The sequence below is a fragment of the Panthera pardus genome, unplaced genomic scaffold, assembly GCF_024362965.1.
Source record: "Panthera pardus isolate Hobbes unplaced genomic scaffold, ASM2436296v1 HiC_scaffold_6, whole genome shotgun sequence".
Taxonomy (NCBI): Eukaryota; Metazoa; Chordata; class Mammalia; order Carnivora; family Felidae; genus Panthera; species Panthera pardus.
The window spans coordinates 17,528,250-17,552,508 of NW_026526991.1; the positions used below are offsets into that span (position 1 = coordinate 17,528,250).

At 48.4% G+C, this 24,259-nt stretch overlaps 1 protein-coding gene across 3 annotated transcripts in view; it reads right to left on the reverse strand.

The window, feature by feature from the left end:
• CHST11 (carbohydrate sulfotransferase 11) overlaps positions 1-24,259 on the reverse strand; it is a 265,222-nt gene that overhangs the window by 195,298 nt on the left and 45,665 nt on the right. The window contains exon 1 of one of the 3 annotated variants that reach the window (XM_053895463.1): positions 10,470-10,739. The exons of the other annotated variants lie outside the window; for them this stretch is intronic. The gene's annotated coding sequence lies outside the window, so the exon portion shown is untranslated. Of the gene's footprint in view, positions 1-10,469; positions 10,740-24,259 lie in introns of those variants that run through there. 3 annotated transcript variants of the gene reach the window in all.

A 24,259-nucleotide genomic window follows, 5' to 3' on the forward strand; every position in this document is an offset into this window, starting at 1 on the left:
CATTAAGGCCCTATTACGCAGTTTAGACCCAGGGCACGGTGACCCACGGGGCACCAAGGACAGACACTTCCCAAAGACCAGCTGCCCCAGGAGACAGGGTTAAGACTCTGATGTCTTTCGACTTCTCTGTCATTCGGCACGGAAACGCAGGATGAGGGAGTCTCCACGGGGATGTCAAGGACAGAGCCCCCGAACTAGAGCTCAGCCTATAGACTCTAAAGGGCAGGGGGGGGGGCCTCAGAAAAGAGGATCAGACGGGATAATGTGCGATCTTCTCACATGAGCAAGTTTTCTTACAGGCAGAAATCGCTCCCACTGGGAGTGATTTTACAACCCAGTATGATGTAGTCTTCCAGCCCCAAATCTTTGCCGCAGCAGTTTTACAGAAATGCAAATGTGTCAGGTTGTACCATAATTAGCTACTTTTTAAAAAATGTATAATTCCCATCTTAAATTGCCTAATGAAGACGGGGTGGCACGGCTCATCAGAAACGTGGCTTCTGTGAACTAAAAATAATGGGGCTCCTTAATAAAATAAAAAATGTTAGCCCTTATGTTCCGCCGCTTAATAAACCAGTATGCAAATGAAACTAATCAAAACAACAAGCTCCCAGGAAATCAATCAACACATACATAACGTTCTTCAAGCTGGCAGGCTGGAGATTAGCAGAGCTTCAAGGCCCCCCCACCCCTCTCCCGGCAGGAACCACACGTGGCCAATACGGGATTAGACTCCGAGTCCTTCCTTCCTGGAAGGAAACACTAAGCAGATAGCAGTTTCTGTCACTTCCTCAATGGGATCAGCTGAAATCCATCCACCCGGTCACCTTCAAATATGTGTTTCTGAGGTTATAAAAATGAATGTGAAAGTCCCTTGACGCTAAGCTTCGAGTCCCGACAAAATAGAAATGGCTACCTAGGAACCATGAGGGGCAAGTGGCTAACTACAACCGGGAAGAATGATTACTGGCATTTTGTTCTTGCTCTATTCCCCTAGCTCTGAGAAAAGAGTCGACAAGCTAAATTTTGAGAGCTGCTAGGGACCACAGATGGCCTCAGGGCCCATGTCTTCATGCAGGGTGTCTATTATACCATCAAAGAAAACTGAAGACAGCAACAGTCCTTGCCAAGCATGTTGTTGCCCATCTTCCTTAATAAAATATTCTGAACTGAGAAACCCAGCGCATCACAGAGATATTTAATAAGCTGGTTTGCTAAATAAGTTTGCCCCTAAAACTTCTTTCACTATGACATGAGTAATCTTGGAAGGGAAAAAAGAGCTCAGTCACTGCAATATGAACTGTGCCAAGAAAACCACATTTTAATTTTCGTCTTCTATTAAAAAAAAAAAATGCTAGCATCTCTGCTAACCCAAGACCTTCTTTTCATTGTGGGATAACTTTGATCTTATTTAAAAAGAGGGGGAGGAGGGGGGACCTGGGTGGCTCAGTCAGTAAAGCTTCTGACTTCAGCTCAGGTCATGATCTCGCAGTTCGTGGGTTTGAGCCCCGTGTCCAGCTCTGTGCTGACAGCTCGGAGCCAGGAGCCTGCTTCGGATTCTGTGTCTCCCTCTCGCTCTCCGCCCCTCCCCTGCTCGCACTCTCTGTCTCTCTCACAAAAATTTTTCAGTAACAAAAAAGTAAAAAATAAAAAGAAGGGGAGGGGTTTAACTTTAGTTTCTCTTTAAAGAAGTGCTTTCGGGGCGCCTGGGTGGCTCAGTCGGTTAAGCGGCCGACTTCGGCTCAGGTCACGATCTCGCGGTCCGTGAGTTCGAGCCCCGCGTCGGGCTCTGTGCTGGCTGCTCAGAGCCTGGAGCCTGTTTCAGATTCTGTGTCTCCCTCTCTCTCTGACCCTCCCCGTTCATGCTCTGTCTCTCTCTGTCTCAAAAATAAATAAACGTTAAAAAAAAAAAATAAATAAAAATTTAAAAAAAAATTTTAAAAAATAAATAAAGAAGTGCTTTCATGGGGCGCCTGAGTGGCTCAGTTGGTTAAGCATCCAGCTTCGGTTTGGGTCATGATCCCACAGTTCGTGAGTTCAAGCCCTGCGATGGGCTCTGTGCTGACAGCTCGGAGCCTGGAGCCTGCTTCGGATTCTGTGTCTCCCTCTTGCTCTCTGCCCCTCTCCCACTCGCACTCTGTCTCTCAAAAATAAATAAACATTAAAAATTTTTAAGAAAGAGAGAGAGAGAGAAAGAAAGAAAGAAATGCTTTCACATTGCCAGCTCCAGGCCAATGAAGACACATCAACAAACAGGACACGAGCGTTACCCAAAAAGACGTATTCTGGGAAAGCTGCACGTGACCCACCCTGAACATGCGTTGGCTACAAGGCCATTTCAGAAGGACGCCTTCCTTTCATTGCTTATCGATCTGCATTTGCTGCTGGCTCCTGAGCTTCCATTCTGCCAGCGCCTTAACGATCCACAAACCACCACTTACGCATCTCGGGGGAGCACACGTTGGAAGGGAGTGCGAAGAGAAGCACCCTTCTGCAACGCCAATAACCCTCCCCTCATCCATGTATTTATTCTGTTGGTGTGGGAAAGTTCAGATTAAAAGGGTTGTGGGACATGCACCACCATCAAGATGAGACTTAATGAAAAGCGCTCTCAACTTTACTAATCCTCCCTAATATCTTTCCAAGGGTCTTTTTTTTTTCCCCCAGAACCAGAGAAAATCAAAGTAACTGACAGTGCAACCAACAGGACAGCGTCTCCCTCGTACTTCACAAAATACCACCATTTTGGTACGTGGTGCCGAGGTGAGGTGTGACCGAGCACCAAACCCCGAATGAATCTACGATGCTGGGAAAGCTCGACCACGTCCGTGAGTCGATTAAACTTTTTGCAATTCTTCCCATCTCGGGGCTGCTCAGCTTCCTCAACTGTTGGTGTGTAATCCAAGGGGGATGAATGTGAAATCCACGGCCAAATGAGTCACAGCAATGGAGGCAGGTTCCAAAGATGACGGGAACTCGTGAAAGTGTGACCGGATCTATCGGGGGTGTAAGGGTTCCGGTGATTTGTGGACTGGTCAAGGAAAAAGATGTGAGCAGGAGAGGCAGGGACACACAAGAAGCATTACTGGTGGCTGGGGGACCCTTGGACAAGGCTTCAGGAGACAGGGAAGTTCCTCACTGCAGGACACAATCCAGGGGCATGGCTCAGCATCCACCATTCAGAAGGGGACAGGACTAGGGAACTACCATGGGGGAGGGGACAGGAGAGGAGGCTTACAGGCCTAAGTGATGTCACCGTGCAGCAGGTGGAGAGTTTTTGAGACCCAGAGCTCCAAAGGACAGGAACAGCTTGGGGTCTTATAACCACAGGCCTCTACCTTATCAATGACCAACAGATGCTGGGTGTAGTTTCCCGGGATACGCAAAGCAGGCAGGCCATAAATGGCTAAAAATCTGCACGTTTGGGCTATTTTTAAATCGTGGATGTGTAAAAAATGGAGTTTGGCGCCAGGGTTTGAAGGCACGGGGTCTTAGCCTGCATCGAAGAAATAAAAAGCCAGGAGCCAATACGGTGGCCATCTTTTACACATCTATGTAGCAGGAGGCGGGAGCGGGAATCATCATAGAGGTGGCTGTGAGCTAGACCTTGAAATAAACTTTGCCAGTCAGAAAGGCAAGAGATAACTAGACTTCTCATGGTGATCATTTTGTAATGTATACAAATGTCGTATCACCATGCGGTACACTTGAAACTAATATCGCACGTCAACTACACTTCAATTAAAAAAAAAAAATCGCAAGGGAAGGCAGTCTTGGCAGAGGATCTGCAAAAAGGCACAGGCGCAGTGACGCGGGCAACTTCTCGGCCTTGCTGTTCAAGGCAACAAGACCGGCCGCGGGGGATTCGTGGGGCTGGAAGCCAAGGCCTGAGGGAAGGAGGTAGCCGGAGAAAAGGCCAGAAAGAAACAAGCCCAACACTAGATGTGGTGCTTGGGAGTGCCGGTTCTAGAATCCAGTTTTTTGGTTTTGTTTTTTTTTAAATGTTTTATTTTTATTTTTGAGACAGAGAGGTGGGGGGTGGGCAGAAAGAAAAGGGACAGAGAGAGACTCCCAAGCGGGCTCTGCACTGACAGCAGAGAGCCCGATGTGGGGCTGGAACCCACGAACTGCGAGATCATGGCCTGAGCCGAAGTCAGACACTTAACTCACTGAGCCACCCAGGCACCCCTGGAGTCCAGTTCTGATCTCATTACTTTTTCTCAGATCCTCTAGGTAGGTTATTTAATCTGTCTCGATTCCATGTCTTCAGCTATCAAAGAGGGTTATAAATACCTACTCCCATGCTGGCTATTCCCCGTTATTAATATGTCAGCAGACAGCCATAGTAATGGCCTGGCCTTGGACCCCCATGCCTAAAAAAGGCTGATGCCATGCCACAGATAGCAATGCAAAGAAGTGACTATCTATAACCAAGACAGTGACCACTCCACATCTGTGCTGGGAGAACCTGCAGGAGACAGAGGAGAGGCAGGAGGCGGGGAAACCAGGAGACTACTGCAACAGTCCTGGCGATGGATACAGAGGGCCTGAACTAGAACAGTAACAGAAGGAACAACACAAAGGAGAAGAATTCCCAAGACATTTCTCAGCGCATCAACAGGGGCTGGGAAGCAGAAAGGATGAGGGAGAGTCAAAAAAAAAAAAAAAAAAAGATTTCAACGTTTCTTTCTGGGGATTTCCCAATCTCTTCTCTCCATGGCCCCCAGTCTTTAAAGAAAAGTGCTTCAGTGGAAAGAAGCAAGGCCATAACCTTGGAACAATTCACTTTCTGACACAGTATTTTAAAAAGGAGAAGGAGGGAGACAGATGACGGAAGTAAGTATGGCTAATGGAAAACGTGAAGGCTAGCTAGAGTGCCATTAAATTAGCCTCACTGGGATTTATAGCAGGAAAGTGGCACCTGTCTTCCTCCATACTTTAATGAGTCCTGAGCCCACGTGATTTCTCAACGAACCACCTCCACCAGGAAACACTCTTGCAGAGCATTTAAATCGTGACTCAGGGTCCGGAGAACAAATCTCTTCCCTTATCCAAAATTCTTCTGAAGGAGAAGGCACTCGGCTTCCGCATCCTCCCAGGGGTCCGCCCGTGTCGTGGGAGCCCCGGAGGTGAGCCAGGAGGCTGGTTCCGGGCGAACACTTCGGCAAGACCCTCGTGGAGACTCCAGACGTCTTCGTTTGAGGCTCACAGACAGGACAATAGAAGCAGCAAAATAAAACCTAACGAAGGTTTAGCCTACGTTCAAAGGTAGGAGGGCTTTTTCCTTCCCTTCATCAACTTTTTCCTGCAACATTTTAATTAAGCTGCCGAAGGGATCACTACGACTTTATGCTCTGCTCTCCCTTCCTCCTAACTGGTCAATGTCTTCAGCAGCCTTCATCTCCATTTCTGTCACACAGGACACGGGAGGGCTCTGGCCACTCTGCCAACCTCTAGGTAAAAAAAGGTACCAAAAGTACACGGACATGGAACTGTGTGATGGAATAATGCAGAAGCTAAAATAGTCAAAATGGAAAACGAGGGGACAAATCAGGAAGTGGGGACATGGAGGAAGTTATAGGCTAAGATCAGAAATGATGATGATCAGCGTGATGATGGCGAACTGTTTACTGAGCACTTACCTCTTGAACAAATACTATCAGTTGTCCCCCCCAAATCCAATCTCTCCTTCATACATAGTAATAGAGTTCTCAGTGAGGTACCAGCTAAGACGTAAAATTTCCCTAACTCGCTTTTGAATAATGCGGTCATATGACTAAGCGGTAGTCAAGGGGATGGAACAGAGACTTGGGCAACTTTCAGGCCATACCCTCCGCTTCCCTTTCCCCCTTCCTGGCCGGGATGTAGAGATGACGGCAAGAACTAAAGCAGCCACCTTGGACCGCGAGACGGAAAGCACATAGTAAGGATGGCCGTGCAACAAGGGAAAGAAAATTGGCTCCCTCTGCTCTGACCAGACATCAGGGAGAAATGAACTTTCACTTTCCGAAGGCGCTATTATTTTTTGCCATCTCCAAACAGGTAACCGGATCAAACTCTGTGCTGTATGCATCACACGCGTTATCTCATTTAATCCATATGCAACTCTATAATAAAGTAGATACGACAGTTATCCTCATTTTGCCCTGGAGGACACGGGGACCCCGAAGGGCAAGTCACTTGTCTAAGCTTTCACAGTCAAGCAAATGGCAGGGCCTTGTTGCAACCAAGCGGCCAGGTTCCGGGGTTTGGAATACGGTGTCTCCTTGCCACACGACCAGTCGACCTGAACCAAGGAAGGAATCTGACCAACTTCCAAAAATGTAAACCCGGCTTAACAATCCCCGCCGCCAAGGGTGAAGAGGCACGACTCCTTGGCGGTTCTTAACGGTCTCGGTCTGCAGGCATCACTTTGCCCTTCATCTCCTGCCCCAGAGGCAGGGAGGCTCGGGGAGAGACTTGTCCGCTGTTCCTTCACTCCAGTCTCCTCTCCTCCCCGGGGGCTGTGCGAGCATCGCAGTGCGAAGGGCATCCACAGTCACAGCTGCCCTGACGTCCGTGGCTCCCTCAACCCTAGACCGAAGTCCGGTCAGCCCGGTGACATGCTGCTCGCATTTCGACACTTCTTTATCTTCACGCTTCCCTTCCAGAAGATGCCGTCCCCCTCGGTGGATCCCGTGGAGTTGCGCAATTTAGAGAGAGCTGCAAAGCCGGACACAGCTGTGCAAGGAAAGGCTGTCAAGTGCACTGCATCGAAAACAGCCAGGACACCACTGTTTCTCACAAGCCGTCAAAGTCAAGAATAACTCAAAAGCCCCCTGTAGTGCCCGGAGTGAGGAGTGAGCCGAAAATTCTATCTGGACACCAAAGGAAAGCAGCATAAGAGTCCTGTTCACTCCTTGCCTTTCTCGTGCCCTGACAGAGTCTCGGAAATGTCCCCAGGACTCCATCTCCCTTTCCAAAGAGTGGCACGGAGAAGAACAGCCCCTGGCGACCCAGCTCCCAGGCGGCGGGGTGCTGGAAGCAATTTCTTCCTACATTTGCAAATGAAGTATGAGTCATTTCCTCACCAATTTCACTGAAATTTCACCATGCATTAGGGCATCTTAAGAAAAACCTGCTTTCTGGGGCACCTGGATGACTCAGTCGGTTTAGCGTCCAACCTTGGCTCAGGTCACCAAGTCGCGGTTCCTGAGTCCGAGCCCTGCACTGGGCTCTGTGCTGCCAGCTCAGAGCCTGGAGCCTGCTTCAGATTCTGTGTCTCCCTCTCTCTCTGTCGCTCACTGGCTCGCACTCTTTCTCTCTCTCTCTCTCTCTCTCTCAAAAATAAATAAACATTAAAGACAAGTAGCTTGTATCCACAAAAGAAAGAAAAAAAGAAAGAAAGAAGAGAGAAAGAAAGAAAGAAAGAAGAAAGAAAGAGAAAGAAAGAGAAAGAAAGAAAGAAAAGAGAAAGAAAGAAAGAAAGAAAGAAAGAAAGAAAGAAAGAAAGAAAGAAAGAAAGAAAGAAAGAAAGAAAAAGATTGATTGATTTGCTTTGGGGGTCCAGGCCTGCCAGAAAGGACACAGAGAGAAAGAAGACTTGAACGTGCAGGTCCTACGGCGAGGCCACACTACCTGCCCGGGAGAGGTGGCTCAGGTTTGAAGACAGGCCTACCTGAAAGCGTGCTGTGATGACCAGACGAGGTACATACTCATTTGGCATACAGAACGCACTTAATAAACACTCCCTAGAATCACTGATTTCATTGTTCTCACCCGGGGACATACCCATACCGTGTGGCGCTATTAACACCCTCCTTTAACAAAACAGAGCACGAAGGCAAGAGCGGGGAGGCTTCCTAAGGAACAGTAAAAGGTAAGCCTTAACTGAGCCAATAATCATTGACGAACTCCCAGGCTCAGAGCGAGGCACTGAGGAATAAAGACAAACAAAAATCCCTTCGCTCAAGGTTCTCAGAGTCCGATGTGGGAAAGACAAAGAACAGATGATAACAGACTGGCTCAGAAAGTTGTGACTGAGGTTAAGACCCAGCGCTGCGCGAGTATCCAGAGGGAGCTCCAAGTCTGCCGGGAGGAGAAGGAGGGGGACAGAGCCGGGTGGTCCAGGAGGGCCTCACAGAGCAGGTGGTCCTTGACCTTGGCCTTGAAGGAGTTGCAGCCCATCAGGCAGAGATTTCTGCTCACGACCAGAAGGACAGACAGATGCCAGGAAAGATGCTACTCAACCCATGGGCTGAGTAGCCGTAGGCATGCGTCTGCTGGGGCTGCCCTAACAAGCCACACGCCAGGTGGCTTAAACAACACACATATTGTCTCACAGCGCTGGAAGTCCAAGTTCTGGGTGTGAGCGGGGATGGTTTCCTCCGAGGCCTCTCTTTGCCTTGCAGACGGCTATCTTCACAGCGTCCTCCCATGGCCTGACCTCTGTGCACGTGCACGTTTGCGCCCTCCTCTCCTTGTCTCCTAAGGACACCAGGCAGCTCGGATCAGGGCCCACCCACAGGACCTCCTTTTATCTTCCTGACCTCTTTAAAGACTCCCTCTGCAGAGGCGCCTGGCTGGCTCAGTCGGTCGAGCACCCAGCTCTCGATCCCAGGGTTGTGAGTTCAAGCCCCACGTTGGACCTGGAGCCTACTTACAAAGTAAAAAAATAAATAAATAAAGACTCCTTCTCCAAATGCAGTCCTGTTCTGAGGCTAGGAGAGTTAGGACGTCAGCATACGAATTTTGGGAGGTCACAATTCAGCCCATAACACCACGAAAGGGTTTGCAGGAGAGTGACAGGAGCCAGGTTTCATTTGGGAAAGAGTACTCGGCAAGGAAATGGGAATATGGAAACGAAGAGCCTTGAGGCAAGCAGGCCACCAAGGAGGTGATGTGGTCCCCGCCTGGGGCGCCTGTTCACCTAGAGCCTGGTTGTTTTTGCTTAAGACACAATCTCTTGTCACCCAGTGCAAATCCCTGCCGTTCCCTGCTGCAAGGAGCCTACTTGTCCGTGTGGATTCTCCCAACTACTGTTCCAGCATGTTCCCAGGCCGGGCCTGATCACCCACCGCCAGTACCTCCCAGGGTCTGGGAACCCCCAGAAGCTAAACAAGCAGTGGCCTGGGGAGCAGGAATAAAAACACTGCCTTGCATTCCAAACTCAAGTCGGGGGCCCAGGACCCAAGGCCCGAGCATCGACCCTTCAGCAGTGGAAGAACAAGGGCTCTGGTGGCCTGAGGCGCCTCTAACCCCCGCCCCCCCCCTCACAAATAAAGCCCCGGCAGGACGCCCATTAACACCTCACAGGGGCAAACCTCAGGCTTCGCAGGAGAAACTTCAAAAGACATCCCAGTCGCACAAAATGCCAGAAAATCATCAATCAAGCACACCATCCCAGGAAGTAGCCAGCTGAATTTGGGGAAGGAGTCTTGCACATAAATTAAATGTCCCTGAGCCCCCATATGGCTCTCGATTTATTACCGTGGAGGCCAACTGTGCTCCTTAAGTTTAAAAAGGATCAAGGCCTCTATAAACAGCATATAGCACTACCTTCATAGTCAAAGGGGGAAAAAAATCGAGAGAAACTCTTTTTTAGTTCAGAAAATGATCCTTTTGTGAAAATAATTCCCACTACCACTGAACTCTTTGCCTCAAGTGTTATAAAAATCCAACTGGCCAGGCGGCCCTTTAAAAATGTATAATGTCAGCCATAATTACCAATTGCCTTTTGGATTTGTTGAAATTCATTTCGGAATTGGATTTTCTCCCGAGTAGGAGACCTGCCTGAATGATATGCTAACATTCAGGCGTGTTAGCTGAAAATCTACGGCATTGCTTATAGACTTAAACTCTTTCTCCTCCCACCTCTGTACATACACACTCACCAACCTTTCGCTGCAAAAACAGCTAAAACTCACCATTCATCCTCCTCACGGCAGAGATGCAAAAAAGGGCCATCTGAGAAGCATTAATATTCCCTGGGGAGCAACAGTTGTGTAACACTGAAAGGCCTCATGCACCTCATTTCCATACTAAGAGTTCATGTTGCCAGAATTTCTTTTTCTTTTTTTGAAGCATCCTGGCCCTTTGCTCCTCATAAGAATCAAAATAGCTAGGGCACTTACTCCACGCCAGGCTCACTTCACCTTCATGTGAATACCATGACTATTCCGGGTTCAGAAAGAGGGAACCGGGCTCAGAGAGGTTAAGTAACTTCACCAAGGTCACACAGGAAAAGAGTGGCAAGATAGAGACAGATCCCAGTCGAGGCTTGCAAGATCCAAATCCAAGCTCCAAACTGCTCATTTTAATGGCTGTCCCTGGGCTAATTCGAAAGATGGAAAGCTTGCCTCCCAACCAGCCTTCTAATATAATAGATTTAGAAGGTGTTTGCACTTAAATTTACCCAAGGCTCAAGAAGCCATTTTGAATACTATATACCAGGAGGCTTTAAAAAAAGCTTTTAGAATTCCAATGGATACCTTAATACATAAGATTTGGTCTTTTCTCCTGGATGATGATTTCTTCCACCTTCTCCCGTTTAATAATACAAGCACTTACACCATGCTTAGAGTTACACAAAACATGAAATCCAACTCTAGAATGTGGGTTCATCACAATGAGTGGACAAGTCACAATGGTTCCACGCCGTGCTTTGTTCAAAAGAGATGAAATCCAAAACAAAACAGGAATAGGTATGTGTCGGGTAAGAATGTGACTTAAAATTTAGGAAAACATCTTGTACCCTAGACTGCCAATTCCTTGAGGACACGGATCCTGTTTTATTGGGCTTTTTATCCCCAGAGCTCAGCACAAAAGTGGCACACAGTAGGAGCTTAATAAGGATTTGCCGAAATGGAGGATGGAGGGATGGATGGATGGATGGATGGATGGATGGATGGATGGGTGAATGGCTGAATGGAGGAGGAAATAAATAGATGAGTGGATGCTTCCACCAATGATTACACCTGAAATTATCTGTAAGGCTCTCTCTCTCTCTCTCTCTCTCTCTCTCTCTCTCTCTCTGTCTACAATGTTTTTCTGGCCAGATGTATATTTCCCACTGTCCACCCTGGATTTGGACAAATGAATGAGCTGGCTGCGGAGCCCACAGTAGAGCAGAGACGAGGGAACCAAATGTGGGCTGTTACTGAACTATGACCTTTCCCAAGGACAGACAGACAGATACCAGCAACTGTCCATTTAACACACACATGCTGAATGCAAATACTTTTTCTGGGAGGCAGCTCCGTTTGTTGGCACCAAAACCCATTTGTGATCTCTGCGTGTCCTTCCCATTCTTGAGTCCCCAAAGGGGAAAGCACCATTTATTCAAAGAAAGCCGCTTTGGGTTAGTAACCACTCCAGAAAACAAGTCCTGTAGTGCCGTTCAATTCCAACTGAGGAGCGAGGAAAAAGAACACGTTCGCTGGCTTTCGTGCACGCTGCGGCAATGAGGCTGCTGGTCGGAGCAGGTTCACGCAGGCATCTGTTTTCACAGTCCTGCAAACACAGCGCTTGAGATGGGCTTTTAAAGACAGCCATGTTCCCAGGGCACAAAAAGGAAACTGACATACAAATAATCTGCCATGTTAAACATGGGGAGAAATAAGAGGTAAACTGCAGGCAAAACTCGGGAGGAAATGCCAGAGTTCTAATAAGCAGCAAAATATTCCTTATACAATAAGGTGACACGGCTCTGTGGCTTTACAAAGCATTCACACAGAAAATGTTTCATTTGGGAAAACTCAGGAGAGGAGTGTGAACACCCCGTATAACCAATAAGGGAACCACGGCTCGCTCTACGAGGATTCGGTTACTTGCTCCGGATCACAGATGCAGGAACTAGAGACGGGGCACGTTTTGCATCCTGCTCTGATGTATTTCTCGTTGCTCCACAGAAACATTGTTGGCCCCACCCTGAGTAGCAGGTTGTACCCAGGTAAGCTGCAAGCTAGACACGGCTCCTGTCTTTATGAAATTACCAGGCCATTGAGGGTTGGAGCCAGAAACGTAAGCTGCCCTCCCTGGCTCGACAAGCACCAGGGAGTTCTCCATGAAGCAAGCTAACCAGAGGAGGAGGGAGGGAGGGAGGGAGGGAGGGAGGGCGTTAGGGAGAGGCAGAGAGACAAGAAACCCCACCCACATATCTGAAACAGACAGGGAACTAACTGCAAGCTGACTCTCACCCATCCATCTTTTTTTTTTTTTTAATTTAAAAAAAGAACTTTTTTTAATGTTTACTATTTTTGAAGAAGAGAGAGAGAGAGAGAGAGAGAGAGAGCAGGGGAGGGGCAGAGAGAGAGGGAGACATGGAATCCGAAGCAGCCTCCAGGCTCCGAGCTCTCAGCACAGACGTGGGGCTCGAACTCACGAGAACGGTGAGATCATCACCTGAGCCAAAGTCGGATGCTTAACCGACTGAGCCACCCAGGCGCCCCTCTCATCCATCCGTCTTAAAGTGATCTCAGAGACCAATTTCTATGTCTTAAAAATGAACCCGGTGGCACCCGAACAGAGAGAATCCAGTTGTCTTTCATACCACAAAGAATGCCTTTTTAAGGTGAGAATTACCTATTTCTAATTAGTCAAGCATCTACAAAAAGTAGACATTTTTTTTTATAATTGCCCTATTTTCCACCCCACCCATCCCGACACACAGAAATAACTTACTGTGAAAACAGAGCCCAAATCAAGCATGAAAAAAAAATGGCCAAAACATTTAAATCCTCGAATCAATTATACCACCTCACCATTTTACCTTGATCAAAGACAATTACAGAGACAATAAATAAAGCCCATCCTGCAGAGGTTCCCAAACACAGCTAGGGATGAGAAGAAAGCACTAGAGAAACTTTTTACTTTTTCTGAGAGAGAGAGAGAGCACATGTGTGGGGGGAGAGGGAGAGGGGGAGAGGGAGAGAAGGAGAGGGAGAGAAGGAGAGGGAGAGAGGGAGAGAGGGAGAGAGGGAGAGAGGGAGAGAGGGAAAGAGAGAGAGAGAGAGAGAGAGAGAGAGAGAGAGAGAGAGAGAGAGAGAGTATCTCAAGCAGGCTCCACGCTCAGTGTGGCGCCCAACACGGGGCTCAATCCCACAACTGTGAGATCAGGACCTGAGTCGCAATCGAGAGTCAGACGCTTAACCGACTGAGCCACCCTGGAGCCTTGGGAATCTCTTTAAATGATACAATGCTGAGCCCACCTCTGGAGATTTGAATGAGTGGGTATTCTGGAGGGGCCGGGTTGGCCCAGTGTTTTAAAGCACCCCTCCCGTAATTCTGATGGTCAGCCTGCTTGAGAACCTTTGCAACATACCTAGAGAGATCATCCGAGAGCAAAGGCTGTCTGGACAGGACCCACCCCACCACGTACCAAGCACGAGGGGAGGCTTATTCCATACACGTCATCCTTACAACATCTTTAAGGTTGGCACAATGACACCCATCTACAGATAACATACCTGGGGCTCCATGATTTGCTCAGGAGGTGTGTATTCCCTGGCTTCCCAAGAAAGCCTGCTCTATGCTCCTACCCTGCATAGAAAATCCACCGCTGAGGAAAGGAGCCAGGGCGAGCACCAGAACAGAGACATCGTACAAGTATTTGAGAGGCTGGCGCCGGTTCAAGGACTGCCTTGATTTAACTTCCTAGTATTGATTAGTATAACTGGGAAAGAAATGCCAGTGGAGACAGATACCCTAATTTTACAAGTGCCAACCGAGTGGCCCTTGCCAGGCACGGGGAGGGTGCTGGGCGCCTGTCTGGGCTTTCACCACCGTGCAGGAACTACGCAGACCAAGTTCACGAGCCTGCAGCTCGGCCAGCCACAGCCTGGGTGCCCCGGCCCGCAGCCGGGAGAGAGGATACAGGCAGGAAGTGCCCACTGGCAGGGAAACAGGAAACAATTCTCCAGGCCAGGGGAAGAAGAGGCCCATTTTAATCAGACGGTGGAGCAGACCCAAATCCGTTTTTCCCTCAGTGTCTGAAGCCTCAAAGCATCACCCCGGGATCCCCCAGGGGCCAGAGTGAGGTACTCTGACACCCAAATGTAGGACATGTCCATCCAGAAATAGCGTCTCTGTCCAGGACACTAGGAACAAAGGTCACAGCCTGCTTTCCTGGAAACAGGCCAGAGCTACGAAAAGTCAGCAGATGAAGGCTTCTATCTGGTTTGCCCGCTAACTCGCCATGATCTTGGGCAAGTCACTTTGTGACTGAGCGTCCAAAAAACAGAGGTGGAAGGAGACGATCTTTGAATTTCCTGCCAGCTCTGACCCCAGACCCACACCAGACACCAGGCTGGCAGGACAAACGTGCAGGGAGATTTCCCAAGGTGCTGACCACAGGGGACCAGGTGGGAGGGCGGCCACCCTGCCTGGACCTGCACTTGCCCACGAGCATGCCTGTGGCGGATACACGCTGCAGGAGAGCACGCAGATCAGAAGGAAGTGGTTATGGGAGAAAGCAAAGGATAGAGACCCAGTGAAAAAAAATATCTGTCCCAAAGGTCCCCTCCAGACTTGAATTTGATGGTAACTTCCAAATCTTCCCCTGTGGGCCTCCCAGTCATTCATCCACTCACTGAATAAACACATACGAGAAACTGCACTGGGAACCAGGGGCACTGAGGCCACTATTATCATTATTATTATTATTATTATTATTATTACTATTACTATTACTACTATATAATTAAAGTGGCTAGGAAATAAAGACATATATATCTAAGTGATGCTGGGATTCCCCTAATAGACAAAAAAAAGTCCACCAGCAAGACTCAGAATGTGTCCAATTCTTTCCCCTGCAACTTACATATTCCAAAGGGATCTCAGGCAGTCGGCTTCAAAACAAAAGGCCACGGCCTCCAAGGCTCGAACAGAAGGGCAGATTCACACCCCAGGGGCCGCGGATTGTCTGGCTCTCTGAGCAGAGACATGCAAAGGTCAAGGGCTCTCAAGGGAATTCAGAAGCACCCCCTCTGATGCTCAGAACCCAGAACAGATTTAGTTCCACCCACAGAACACTGCCCCCCACAGCCTTGATGCACAGAGTTTGGCCTGTGCTCTGGCCAGGGTCGTGGCCCAGGAGAAAGATCCTATCGCTGAACAAAATTAACACATCCGAAGAATCTCCTTCAACAAGTGCTCTGCAATTTCAGACGACAGACCCATCCATCCTAGAGTAAACTGAGGATTAAAAAAAGAAGAAGGTAGGGGTGCCTGGGTGGCACAGTCAGTTGGGCGTCCGACTTCGGCTCAGGTCATGATCTTGCGGTTTGTGGGTTCGAGCCCCGCGTCGGGCTCTGTGCTGACGGCTCGGAGCCTGGAGCCTGTTTCGGATTCTGTGTCTCCCTCTGTCTCTGCCCCTTCCCTGCTCATGCTCTGTCTCTCTTGGTCTCTCAAAAATAAATAAGTGTTAAAAAAAAAATTTTTTTTTAATAAAAAAAAAAGAAGTAAAAAAAAAAACAACTCACAACTGGCTATGTAGCGGCAGGAGTGACATTCATTTTCCTAACTACTACCCACGGACTGACCAGACCTTCTTACAACTACCACCACAAGTACACTGCTAACTTATCACTCACCATGAGGCTATACTGCCTCTCACTGAATGGACCCGTATCTATCCCTCTATAAAGCAGGAAGTATATACTTCTGGATGATCTGACAGAAGATGTAAGACCTTGTGACATAAGCGGAGCAGGTATTATCAGACCCATTTGACAGATAAAGATACTGATGCTCAGCAGTTCAGAGACTCCCCCGAGGGCTCACAGCTGATAAGCAGTAAGATGCTTTTGGCTCCCTCAGGCCTCACTGCCTGCGGCACAGCTGTGCAGAGAGACGAGCGACTCCTGAGCCCTGCACCCTTGTTCAGTTCTGATGCCAGCGGCGAGGAATGACAGCTGAGGCAGAAGAAACTCCTAGACCGCGACAGAGTCCCCTTCTCTTCTGCAGCTGGGCCTCCTCGACTACACACGCACACTGGCTCACTCTCTCTCTCTCTTTCTCTCTAAGTAGTTTCCCAGGAAAACATAATCATCACCCGTTAGGAACCCAGGCTGCACCTGCGTCGGACCTTCACTGCACCCGATCGTGAAGGCTTTGCCGAAACGGTTCTCGGGACAGGTGTCGTGGGTCCTGCAGCCGAGACGGACATCCTTGCATCTCGGCAAACCCCACTGCAGCCATGTTTCTGCGCCGCAGCTCAGAGGAATGGAAAGAATCAATTTAAGCCAAGCAAACCCAACAGGCTATCACACAAAGCGCCGATGTCAAATCAAACCTCATAACCAGCAATTACCCATCAAGCCGGGGCCATAATGACGGGCTCCTCGGGGTCACCTCCCCGGGAAGCAGGGAGGGGGTTACTGAAGAGAGAGCTGGGATCGGACGAGTGCGATGACAGCCTCAAGAGAAAGGTGTTCCCCTCGCTTTTCGATACATCTCCCCACTCCCGTGTCCGAAGACACAACCCTGTCCTCGGAGGTCAGAGCCCATCGTGCTAGAGGAGATTCCAGGCTCTCATGCTGTGCCCTCTAATTTTAAAGGAAGCCGGCTTTAGATAATGGTCTGCAAGGTGCTTCCTTTCAAAACTGCTGTAATTAAACTAGAAAAACATTAATTTGTACCCTCGTGGTAAGAGGGTTTCCTGGAAATTCCTGAAAGGAAGTCGATAATCGATGAGTGGGTAAATGTCACACGCGCAGCACAAGCACCTGAATCCAGCACAGTCTGTGAAGCCTCAAAAACCCCCGGCTAAAGAAACAGCACTGCGTCCCCAAAAAGCATTGTGCCAGACCTCTATTGAGGGCTGGTAGTGTGACAAAGAGAGACACACACACACACACACACACACACACACACACACACTCACAGAGGAAACAACATTTGCAGTCCTGGGCCTCAAAGCTCCTTATAAGACGAGCTCCAACTCTTTAATTTGAGGAGAGAAGAAAGCATTAAAAAAAAAAAAAAAAAAAAAAAGATTTTTAAGGAAAACAACAGCTTCTATTAAAATGCATAACACTATCTTTCAATAGATGAAAGGACTCAGTAGAAACACCATAAACCTCAGAATTACACGGTAAATCGCTTCTTTTGTTTAACGCAAATTAATATCATCACAGATAAAAAAAACAATAAGCCCAACATCCCCCGTGGGACCGCTACGTCCATAAGGCAGCTTGGGAGACTGTAGGTTGACTGAGGTGGGGAGAAGGAAGGAAGGGTGGGTCACGGCCACCTTCCCACTCGGATCCTCAAATCCTGTCTCATCACCTGAAGTGTTTCTCCTGCAAGTGACACACAGATGACTTTCCAGTCTCCATTTTCCTTGCATAAGCCGCCAGACGCAGAGCCGGAGTATATTGGCTGTGACAGCACATCTGTCCGGGGCCCTCCCAAGTGCCTCCCGGAACACGACGCACAGACGGCGTGGAGTCTGCTGAGTGGCGGCCTTGCCAGGGGCTTCAAGAGAGTCAAAGTGAATCTGGCACCGAGGCAACTAAGAAACCTCTTGACTATCCCTTCCCGGGCCTCCCAGCAGCTGACTCCCTCGGAACCACACAACTAATGAAGGAAATCCAGCATGAAAATGTGTGTAAATCCAAATCTTCCCTCTTGCCCACAGGCTCCTGGCATGCAAGCCGATGGCAGGCATGCCGATTCAAAGACCGTCCTTGAACTCAAACGAGTTGTACTTCCCACCTCCAAGGTGACCTTCCATCCAAAGTGACCCAGCATGCTGCTCAGTGGGGAGAAGAAAGCGCGGGCACATAGTAGGTGCTCAGAAAACGCCAGCCGCTCCATTAAGAAGAGGGGCCAATTATAAAACACCTGGCTTGGGGCGCCTGGGTGGCTCGGTCGGTTGAGCGTCCGACTTCAGCTCAGGTCATGATCTCACGGTCCGTGAGTTCGAGCCCCGCGTCGGGCTCTGTGCTGACAGCTCAGAGCCTGGAGCCTGCTTCAGATTCTGTGTCTCCCCCTCTCTCTGACCCTCCCCCGTTCATGCTGTCTCTCTCTCTCTCTCAAAAATAAATAAACGTTAAAAAAAAAAAATTTAAAACACCTGGCTCAATTTCACCAAGCTTAGCAGCAGTCAACTTAACTCACACCACATCACATGGACTCTGTGATCCCCCAAAGGATGCACTTCTTCCTGGGGTCTGGTTCCTGAGTCTCTTCTGGGGCCACATTCTCCTTTTAAGAATTCTGTTAAGCCTCAGAAGGAGGGCAAGTCCTCTCTCACCAACTCCAGTGTGACCAGTGGACCTCGGCATCACCTTGGAACTTGTCAGAAATGCATCCTCGGGGGCAGAAATGCATCCTGGCCCGGGCCGGGCCGACCAGGGGATCAGTCTGCTTTTTGACCAGACCCCAGACGGATTTCCCCACATCCGAGATCGCTGTGTAAAGGGTGACGCTGTGTAAAGGGTGATCGCTGTGTAAAGGGTAAAACTGACAAGCTTCAGAAAGAAAAGACACTGACGGACAGAAGAACGAGACATGATAAGACTATTGAAAACGACTCCTGAGAAGGATGTCAATCCATCATTGGTGCAGACAGGCGGGGATTAACCTGGCTTCAAGAAACTCACCCAACACGAAGAGTGAAAAGTGGACTCAGAGACAGGGGAAGCCTGTGGGTGGAGCCCAGGGACCCCGCCAGACATTGAGCTCTGGAGTGCAACTTTAATTTCTTCGAAAAATCCTCAGCATCCTCTTACGTTACATCTAAGGTTTTATAAAAGAAACGGATTATAGGGGTCAAATTCCAGCTTCCCCAAATTACTGAACTGCCAGGCCTAGGAAAGTTACTTAACTGTTTGGGAGCAAACTCACTTCCGCTAACAGCCTCGCTGGGGAGGATTGAGAAGCAAAACAAAACAGCGCATAGAACGTGCCTCCAGCCCATCACAAGTGCTCAGCACATATCAGTTATTGCCCGTTTCTCTCCATAACTCTAGAAAAAAGAGCCCACAGCAACATTTTGTCCCGTGACCAGCTTAGGCACAGACGAGGGGGCGGGGGGTGGGGGGTGGGATAAGGCCAAATGAATCCAACACGTAGCACAGAGGCGCTCCCGACAGGCCCCTTTTGGGTGCCCTGAGTGCACCGGGAGATACAGATGCCAGGCTGTCCAGTGTCTGTCAACTCCTCCCGGTTGCCCTTCTTCTTTACAGCAGGTGCCCCTTTCATCCAGTGTGGCCCATGGTGACATTAGGTGTCAGGGTGCTCTGGGGGCTCCCCTGGGACAAAGAAGCCGTTTTAAACAGATGCATTAGCAGGTCGGCTGCAGAGAACAGTGGAAAAGCTCCTCTGCCTTATCTAACCACCCTGCAAGCCTCCCCTCTCACCCCTCATCATGTGGGCTGCCCACAGCCCAACGATCACTGGCGTCCCGGGAGCCCTCCATTTCCAAGCACCCCAAAAAGTGGGAGGAATGGCATCTACCTCATCGCTTCATGGGGCAATTCGGAAATCGTCAAATAGCAGCCACACGTAAGGGACTGATGACTGATAAATGGGAAAAAAGCAAAAGATGGCCATTTCGGTAGCTTGTGCTTTAACACAAGGATGGGAGCCCCTCGTAAAAATTGTATCAATACACCTCTCACTGAGACAGAAACAGACACTGCTCTTGACTGAACACCAAGGTGAATGAAAGAAAACCAAGAGCCGGGGTCTCTGCTCCCCCAGCTACCATCTGTCAAGGGCCTGGGCCAGGCCAAGACCCATGCTGAATGCTGGCTATTCCCCGCTTAATCCACTCAACAGCCCCAGGATGGCAGGTCGAGGTATTACTTCACTCTGTAGATGACAAAACTAGGGTCGAGAGAGGTTGAGTAACTTGCCTAAAGTCACGCGGCTAAGAAGCAGCCTAACCCCAGAGCAGCAGTTCTCAGTGGGGGGAATTTTGCCCCCAGGAGGCATGTGGCATGGAGACATGTTTGGTTGTCCTAACTGGGGGATTATTACTGGGAGCTCGTGGGCAGGAGCCAGAGACAGCGCTAAAGATTCTCCAGGGCACAGGACTGCCCCGAACAACCAAGTACCAGTCAGCAGATGTGGGGAAACCTCACCCCGAGCTTCTGTTCTCATCCATTGCGCTGTACCGTCTCCCTTCTTGTTTTCTAACGTGCCCACAAAAGGGCAATAAATATCTTTTTAACGTGACCATAAATCAGAGTACCATAGCCCTGGAGTCAACACTGAAAATTGAAAACACTTATCATGCCTTGCTTTCCTTGACTTCCTCCAATGCTTCCACCCCAAGGCTTTGAACTTGCTCTTCCCTCCGCCTGAGCAGTTCTTTCCCCCTTCCCACCAAATCCCTCATGTGTGTTCAGGGCTCACACATCACCTCCTATGCACCAACCATTACCTTCTTTTTTTTTTTTTTTAAGTTTATTTATTTTAAGACAGAGAGAGAGAGAGCGGGAGGGGGAGGAGCAGAGAGAAGAGAGACAATCCCAAGCAGGTTCCACACAGCCAGTGCAGAGCCCAATGTGGGGCTCAGTCTCACAAACCATGAGATCATGACCTGCACCAACACCAAGAGCTCGACACTTAATCGACTGAGCCACCCAGGCGCCCCCAACCATCACCTTCTTAATAAGTCCTTTTCTGACCATCCCACCCTTCCCCATAGCAATCCTCACCCCAGACATGACAGCTATGTTTATCTGTATGTGATCTAGTTCGTCTCATTAGATTGTAAGCTCCATGAGGGCAGGAATCTGTTTCTGTGTTACTTATTGCTGTTTCCTCAACACACAGAAAAATGTCTGGCACACAGCAGGAACTCAATAGATATTTGGTGAAACAATGACTGACTGACTGACCGACTGAGTCATAAGTGAAGGAACTAGCTGAGGTTCCTTCCTCAGGACTTCAAGAGCGTTGGCTTTCCCAAAGCCTCAGCATCATCAGGGGGAGAAGATCTCTACAGAACCTGGCTCATCTTGCTACAGTAACCGTCTAGATCCGGGTCGGCACACCTTTTCCTGCAAAGAGCCAGATAAATATTTTTGGCTTGGTAGGCTGTCCAGCGTCTGGAGAAACTACTCAACCCTGCCCCTGGTAGTACAAAAGCAATCCTGGAAGATACAGGAACGAATCATTACGCCTGGCTGAGTTTCAGCGATACTTTAAATTTGGAGGCACCTGGGTAGCTCAGTCAGTTAAGCATCCGACTCCTGGTTTCAGCTCAGGTCATAATCTCACAGTCGCCACACTGAGCGTGGAGCCTGCTTGAGATTCTCTCTCTCTCTCTCTCTCTCTCTCTCTCTCTCTCTCTGCTCCTCTCCCCACCTCAAGCACTCTCTCTAAGGTAAAAAATAATAATAATAATAATGAACCTTATTTTTTTTAAGTTTATTTATTTATTTTTTGAGAAAGAGACAGAGTGCAAGTGGGAGAGGGGCAGAAAGAGAAGGAGACAGAATCGGAAGCAGGCTCCAGGCTCTGAGCTGTCAGCACAGAGCCCGGCCCACAGGGCTCGAACTCACGAACCATGAGATCACAACCTGAGCCGAAGTTGGATGCCTAACTGACGGAGCCACCCAGGCACCCAAATAATACACCTAAAAAAAAAAAAAAAAAAAAAAAAAAAAAAAAAACCTGATAATTTGAATTTCATGGAATTTTCATGTGTCAGTAAATTATTCTTCTTGATTTTTTTTTCCAACCACTTCAAAATGTAAAAACGATTCTCAGCTCACAGGCCACACAAAAACGGGAGATGAACTAGATGTGGCCCAAAGGCCACAGTAGACTCACTAGTTCCAGATCTTCACGAATTTTGGTGACCTATTCAAAAGGGATGGCCCAGAGTCCTTGCAGGATCCTCATTCACCATCATGGCACGCCCCAGAGGTTGGCTCTTCACATCCTTGTCTACCTCAGTTTACCTCTGTGGAGACAGAGGCCTGACATGACTTATCCGAGGTCACAGCACCCCGGCCGCTGACTCCAGGGCTAGAATTCTGTCTGCACTTAACAGATTGTCACCAAACCTTGTCCATAATGGATACAAAGCCCTCAATTAATCCATTATTGATTTCTGAGAGTTAGCAGGGAAGATCCCAGGGATGTGAGCATCGGAATCAGCAACGATTCCTGAGCTGAGATACAAATGCCAAATCAACGACAGGGCAGCCGCGCATCTATCCCCCAGCCCAGAAGGCTGTGCCACCTGCCCTGGAGAAAGAAGACGTGGGTGCCAGCAGCCGTTTGCCCTTCGGTGTTACAGGAAAAAGTTAACGACACAGAAAATCGGCTGTGCTGCCCAGGATGGCAAATAGGAACTTGAAAGGTGAAGGCTTCATAATAAACACACAGGGCTTATACTTTAATACCTAAGCCAGGCGTGACCCTTTCCCACCTTAATTTTAGAAACGTTCCTGAATGGTAATTAAGGCACTCAAACGAAAGGCAGAGACTCGGGGGAAAAACTCACATCCAAAATCCAAGAAGTTGGAACCACATTCCTCAGGAGTACTGTCCCAGAAAAAAACCCTGACTACATATACATATCATCTTAAAACGGCCCCCAAGTCTACTGCACCAATGTTCTCTCGGTGTGTGGAAGACAAAAACAAACAAACAAAGCCTTCCAAGTTCCAGCACGACCTCAAGGAAGGGCTACCTCCCCTGCCCCACCACCCCCCCAGTAATCAGGTCATTTTGAAGCACCGATGGAAATGCCAAAGCCCTGAGCCTCACCCCTCAGGAGCTGTACACCTAGAATCAGAACGAAAATGGCCATAAAAACCAGGATGATGACTCAGTTCAGCATCTGAAGCAGTGGACCCCTCTCTTGTTCCTTCCTCCCCAAATCCTTTTGCTACGGAATTCTTAAGGCAAAGGTTTAAGCCTAATAGGATCTCAATGAAAACATCTGGGATGGGCTGATGGGTGAATCCTAAACAAAAATGCCCGGATGCCTGGAGCCGGCTCTTCACACTCTGGAATTCAAGATGGCGTCTCCAGTTGGGTTTCCACTGATGACATTGGTGGCGCTTGGCTTGTTCTGTCTCTAAACTGCCTTCCCCTCTTCCTCCTCCGCTCTGGTCCTACAAGCTAACCATCTAGCCTGGATTCGACTTGCTGAGGAATCACTTTCATTGTGCTCCTTCCTGTTCAGAGAACTGAAATAGACCTTTTCTCAAGCAACTTCTTCTGTCTCAATAATTGACTATATTGGTGACCATAAAATTGATTTCGCAAACCAGGATACTTCTGAAATTAAAGGGGTACTATTAATAATTATGCCAGGACTACAGCAATAAACTGGAACTGTCCAGGACATACTAGGGCACAGGGTCCCACAACTATAAGACGTTGGAGGAAGCACCCTATATTATCTCGTTAACCCTGTGTCACCTTTTTAACCAAGTAGTTCCTAGGGGCGCCTGGGTGGCGCAGTCATTTAAGTGTCCGACTTCGGCTCAGGTCATGATCTTTCAGTCCGTGGGTTCGAGCCCCACGTTGGGCTCTGTGCTGACTGCTCAGAGCCTGGAGCCTGCTTCAGATTCTGTGTCTCCCTCACTCTCTGACCCTCCCCTGGTCGTGCTTTGTGTGTGTGTGTGTCTCTCTCTCTCTCTCTCTCTCTCAAAAATAAATAAACTTTAAAAAATTGTAATAAAAAATAAAATAAAATAAAATAAAATAAAATAAAATAAAATAAAATAAAATAAAATAAATAACAAACAGTTCCCAGCATAACACCTGAAACATCACAGGTGCTTGATAATAAATATTTGTGAAACTGATTCTATAAATTGTAAGAGCCCTACATGGTAACATAGGTACGAGCTGCTTGGGATTTGTTTCCGTAAATGCTGCAGATGATTACAAAATAAAATCCTACTAGAAAATCATGGCTTCTGATAGTCTATGTCATTTTATTTCCACCATGGATATTTTAAAACCTCTCACTGTATTGTGTATAATAATAATTAACAGTAGTTATCACATACTGAGTCCTGTGTATATTCATTACAGTCAAGAAACCTTGGATACACCCTCCCAAACACCCTAATAAGGAAGCATTAGTATATCTAGTCTCTAAGTGAAGAAAATGAGGCCCAGCAAGGCTAAAGAATTCAAGGTTACAGATTCTGGCCAAGCTCATCCCTTTCCACTGACTAGAAAACTGGCCAACCAGAACTTCCTGGTTCCCAAGGTGGTAGGTTTCAAAACCACTTCATGATCAAGACAAAGTGGCATGTCATTCAGCCAACTATCCCAGAGCCATGAAATTGGCCAC